Here is a 6,215-nt window from a genome sequence, read left to right as displayed (position 1 = left end):
GGGGGAGTGGTGGGGGGGTGAGAATGTATGCGGATGGTTCTAGGCGAAAACGCTCCTCCCACTGTTCTTACCCCAAAGTTAGTACTTTTTCTTAAATAACAGCTTCTCTATTTCTTGTTTGCCTTTGGTCATTTTCCAGAGTCCTCAAATGGTTATTTTTGACAATTTTGTGCAATTTTGTCTTTTTTTTTAAGGAGAATTACTGAATCTCCTTATTCCACTATTTTGGAAGTTCTGCATTCTGGGTCCAATTTTAATTGGCATGTTGAAAGTTATAAATATTTGAGTGAAGCCTGAATAGAAAACCTATCCAGATCATGAGTGACCTAAATTATAGTTGTTTTTTTCTTTTCTGGGGCCAAAGATTTTAGGATTTTTCTTTTAATTAAAGTTTATTGGGGTGACAGTGGTTAGTAAAGTTACATAGGTTTCAAAGCAATTTTCAAATATATAATACAGTATTACTAACTATAGTTACCACCTAGGATTTCTTAATATAATCAATTTCCAAATAATTAATTCAGACCTATAAATTAAAAAAATACATTCTTTTGAGTTGAAATGCAAGAAATGCTGCTCTTCTATTGGATTGACTCTTAATCTGTTTGATTAGGCCCCAGGTTATGTAGTAATGTCTGCTTGAAGGGATTAAAGTCCAAAATATTTTCTTTTTCCTCTGAAAACTTTGGGAACTTGAAAAGTCTTCATTCTTTCCTTTGAAGGTAGAACTAGGGGCCCACATAATAAATATATAACCTTTTAGGCTGTAATGTCAGGGTCTTTATTCAAAATCTAGATATTGGGAAGAGGTGCTAGTAGCATATCATGAGGCTTTGGAAAAATAAAAATCCATTCCAAAACTACATTTAAGTACTAACTTCTAAGCTTTTAAAAATCTTATTTTGAAATAATTTAAAGTTACAGGAGTGCTTACAATAGCCCATTATTTATCCATTGATTTGGCTTGACCAAAACTTTAGTCAGGCTTCTCTTTTCCCCCTAGGCCCCTGAAATTTATTTTGCCCCAAAACTTAAAGCCCTAAAATGCAGAACATCCCCACTTGATGGCCAGTTGCCAATCACAGGGGGGAAAAAACCCATTTCCTGTGAAAGCACCCCAACTATTCTATCTGCTTATTCTGTCCCCTTGCCCTACTCCCAAAGTTCCTGCTAGTCCTGTTTACTCCCCCCTACTTAAAAAAAAGAACAAAACTTTTTTTTCTGTTTGATTTTGAGGCATTTGCAGATTTTGAGATCAGAGAGTTCTGCTATTTCAATAGCCTTTTTGAATAGCACTTTCCTTACCTAAATCCAGATTTGCTTATATTTGACATAATAAATAATAATAAATGACCATGTACTCTTCACCTAGATTCACCAATTTTGCTATATTTGTATACTCTCTCTTTTTCTTTTTTTTTGTATACATATACATATATATATATATATACACATATATATGTATATATATGTATATACATATGTGTATATATATATATACACACTATATAACATATTATATATTATATAGAGAGAGGTTAAGACTTCAACATATTTTTCTGGAGGACACACTTCAGTCCACCCTGCTAATGTCCCATAATGTCCCATTGGCCAAAGCAACTCACTTGGAGAATCCCAAAGTCAAGGGGCGGGGAAGTATACTAAACCCAATGTGAGGCCAAAGTATAGCATATGACCAAACTTAAAATCAATGGGGCAGAGAGGTATACTCCCATAGAAGTTCAGGGAAAGAGTGGTTATTTTTTAATAATAAATGTTAATTTATACAATAAGTTCTCACTTAACATTGCTGATAGTTTCTGTGCCTTTAAGCAAAATGACATACCGAAATCGATTTTACCACAGGCTAATTTATATAAACAAGAGTTAAATTCCTATGATATCTTATCAATATTATAATGAAATGACATTTAACTAAAATCTATTCTAACATTTATGTAAAATGTGCCATTTATGTTTATTTATTTACCTTTACATCTCAGATTTAAATGCTTCTGAAATTGTTCTGCTAAGAATTTTGTCACTATTTTCAACTTCTTTCAGAAGAAAAAACGCTAACTAAACTACTGGAGAATCTCCCCAATTGTTGTTGTTTTTATTGCATCCAAACTGCAAGTAGACATAGAGTTTTAATATTTATTTATTGTTATAGTCATATTTATGAATCCCCTCTTTTTTCTTTCATATATACTCAAGTCTTAAAAAAAGGCTGCCTATTTTTAGGAGCAGATGTATTTTAAAACATTGAGTTGACACCTGCAGCGTTAGACTTTTCTACTATTTTAGAATGCTATTCTTCCATTGTCTTTTCCATGTATTTTATTAGGCTCTTATTCATTTTAGCAGGAGCACAAAGCTTTGAGGGTCTAGAAGTTTTAGGCAGCTCAATTTATTGCAGCTGCTTTTGACCTACCATCTGTTGCTTTAAATGACAATGCCTCTTATTGTTTACCATGCGCATGTGTGTATTATGTTTCTGTCTTCCACAGTAACGTAAGAGGCCATAATATAAACCAATACCATTTATAGGTCAGATTTATATTACACTCTTATTTTAAACAGATGGCTTTCATGCCCTTATTCATGGTTATTTGTTTTCCATGCTGAGTCTGGTAGCATAGATTATAGGTACCTTTCCATCTGACAAGTGTTTGGGAAACTTCCCAATTTAATCAAATGGAACTCAGGTTAAGTGATAATTCTCTTCATTAAAATCTGATCAATTTCTTCCTTTTATAATCAAAGACAATTCAAATGACAACCCCAAATTCAGTACCTAAATTTTATTGAAATTATTTTCAAAATAATGTTTTATACCTTAAAACAGAAATGATAACTATATTTTCTATGTTAAGATTCATAGAACAGTAAATGAGAAAATATCTGTAAGAATACTAAATATTAACTGGGCTCGCTGACAAAGCCAAGTGTGTTTCCTGGATAGGTCTATTGTTTTTCTGCAATTGATAAGTTTGTTTGTGAGAGAAATTCACTTTACTCTTAGTTTGCTAGACTTGGTTTTATACTGTGTAACTCACATCTGAACATATAGTAAGACTCTGGCTATATAGCAGTTACTTGTTTCAAAAGACAAAGAGACTGATGTTAAACTAATTAGGAAGAAGAGGTTACCATGAGAGATATAGAAATGTATGGTCAGTTGGAATTTTGACTCCATAGCTTAAAACAAGTGTACCCACCTTTCTATAGTATTTTTATAAAAATAACAACATTTAAATGAGGCACTTCATTACTTCTTGTTCCTGTTTTTTTCTTGTTATCTATCAAAGAATCTCTATGACTCAGCCATCTAAGGGTCTCCTCATTTGAAGTTGAATTTACATACTTCACAGTGACTTAATCATCACTGTGTAACAATACAGAGTAAAACAGTGTAAAAATACGCGAGGTAAAAATAATAAGCATCCCATAAATTTCCTATATTTTCAACACTCTCATAGTTTATATACTAGTCCTAGAAGAAAAAGAAACATGAGTTTTCCTCCTAGAATTCCCATTACCTCTCACCACTTCCTAAATATAATTACTTTATTTTTCTTTCCAAAAGCTGAAATCAGAGCAGTACTCTCAGCTAAGCTTTCTTGAATGTATTTGACCAACAATAGACCTTCAATAGCATTCCTTTTAGTAAAATGTTCTGTGTTAATATTTTAGCAAATATTTCTAAATTCCTATATATACAAATACTTTTCAAAAACTTATCTGATAAGATGGGTTGGAAGAAATGCTTGGGAAAATTTAAACGTATTTGTAAATTATTTTCTTGGATAGAAGTGAGAGATGACCCTGAAAATTCTAAATTTTTCCTATACTTCTGTATGGCTTTTAAAAATAGGCAGATCTCCCCCAAACCATTTTCTGAGGTCCAAGATCCCAAACCCCTTTTATTTGCTTCTTCAGAGTTTAGAATCTTAATTAAGTTCTTTTTTAACTTTATCAAAAGCATTTTCCTCATCTACCACCAGGTGGCAGGTGGATCCACATTTTGGAGTGCGACCCCGACCCCGCCCTACCGGAAGTTGTCACGTAAAGGAAAGCTCTCTGGCCACGCCTAGAGTTCAGCACCCTAGATGCGGACAGCGACACCGCCCAGTTTAGTCCCATGACTCGCTGCAGAGATTTTCACCTGACAAAGGAACTGGCCAATGCCAACTGGTTCCAAGAGCCGTGTGACCGACCAATTTATAATGCCAAAAATGGAGGGGGGTAAGAACCCCTTGATTTGGGACATTTAGACTGGTAGGGGAACCAGCTGATATTAAATAATATCCCATATTGCGAAATCCTGATTTTTTTTTCTCTCCTTACCCGCCGGATTCTAAGTGCATTCTTGTAAATGCTGTCTTGCTGTGCGACCGACAGTAGATTAACCAACCTCGGTGTGTTGGTTTATTCCGACAAAATGCGTAAAACTGCAAAGGCGGTACAAAAGTCTGTGTGTGAGTTATGGCGGCGAGTCCGTCGTCTTGCACAAAGCTGCCGGTCAGGTTTCCTAAGAAACCAGCATGGAGACGAACTGCCTTTGCTGCATTGTTTTTCAATTAACTGCTCTTGAAAAAACACAAGCAGCAGCTGTTTTTGTTTGCATGAAATTACTATTTTAGGCAAAGAGATTGGGCTGAAGCACAAGTGTGCTGTAGAAGTGATGGTTTAGGTGTCATTTTCCAGTTGCCTAGCAACAAATTACACAAAGCACGTTTGCAGGTTTTAATTCTCATCTTAGAAGGGCAAAAAACCAAGAGTAAATGAAAATAGGCTCAGAATTGCATAACATTAAGTGGGACTAAGGCTTAGAATCAGAGTCTAATTAAATCTCAGTGCTGGGGCAGCAGATAGGGCTAAAGGTAAACGAGTAGCTATTTAAGATGGACTAATAGGTTAAATTAAGCCGAGTTGCAGCTGTAATTTATCCGTGTTAGACGGATTGCTTTCCCATTCCCACTTTGTTTTTGGCAGTGATATTTCAGAACTTTAACCAGCAGAGGGCGAGTCGAGTGTATTTTTCGACCCTAAGACATTCCCTCCCCGCACCCCAGTCCCCGCCCATCCCTTGCCCCGGGGAAATTAATTTACTAGGCTCTTCAAATACAGACCAGCCCTGGAAAGGTGTGGTGGAAGGAGAGTAGCGCGCAGAACTTGGCAGAATGCCCGCCCTGTCAGCCTTGGATCTTGGGCTGCTCGTGTGTCTCCTTGCTTGGGGCTGTTGAGGGAATTGCAGAGGTTGTCCCAAGAGGGGGCAGGTATGAAAAGCAGCCCCACCCCCAGGAGCCATGGATATTTGGGATCATTAAGCTTCAGAGAATTGAAAGGACCAGAGGTAACCTAGTTAGACGAAGAATGTAACCTATGACGGTTCAAAATAGAAAAGGAGCAGTTTACTTCTCAGGGCCAGTAGTTCAGTATGCTGGAATAGCCACCAAAAAACAAACAAACAAAAAAGGCTCTGCTCTGGCTTTGCTACTCTAAGAACGAAAATGGGGTGTGTGTGTGTGGGGGGGGGGAGATGAGAGGAAAGAGTAAGAGTCTGGCTGAGTCATCTTTAAAACAGAACAAGCAAAGCAAGCCACTCAGGGGAGAAACAATGAGAGAAAGCCTGCCAGAATGCAGAGCCCAGAAATAAAGCACGCTGTACAAAGTTAATTTATTGTAGGGTGGAGCCTTACACATTCTGTTCAAGCATAGTACTTGCTCCAGAGGGGTTTTACCTTGTATTGTTGAGATTTTGCAGAATCTCCTTGGCCAGGCAGCCAGAAATCCCATTAATTGGATATACCCTTTCTGCTTCATATATTTATGTCTCAGAATTCATCTAACTTGGTTTCATACAAGGAAAATTAATTTTTTTCTGGAGTCCATTAAGTTGTGTGCAGCATTGATTGCATTTTCTCCCCCTCAATCATTACATTTCTGTAAAGCTTGTGTTTAAATGACACCATTTCATTAATAAACTCAACTCATGAAAGTATGATTCTCTCATAAAGTTAGTCATGGAAAGGATAAGAATAAGGTGTCTTAATAGGATAGATTAACACGTTTCAGAAAGCGATTTTGACTCAGTTTCATGATTAACCAATTTACAGATAAATTGCACTTTGATAAAGTTGTGTTGCACACCTATTTCTGTAGCATTCCCTCTGTACACAAGCACTTGTAAAATAAATTTTCTATGCATA

The sequence above is a fragment of the Hipposideros armiger genome, unplaced genomic scaffold, assembly GCF_001890085.2.
Source record: "Hipposideros armiger isolate ML-2016 unplaced genomic scaffold, ASM189008v1 scaffold_11, whole genome shotgun sequence".
NCBI lineage: Eukaryota > Metazoa > Chordata > Mammalia > Chiroptera > Hipposideridae > Hipposideros > Hipposideros armiger.
Note: the sequence above shows the minus strand (reverse complement) of the source record.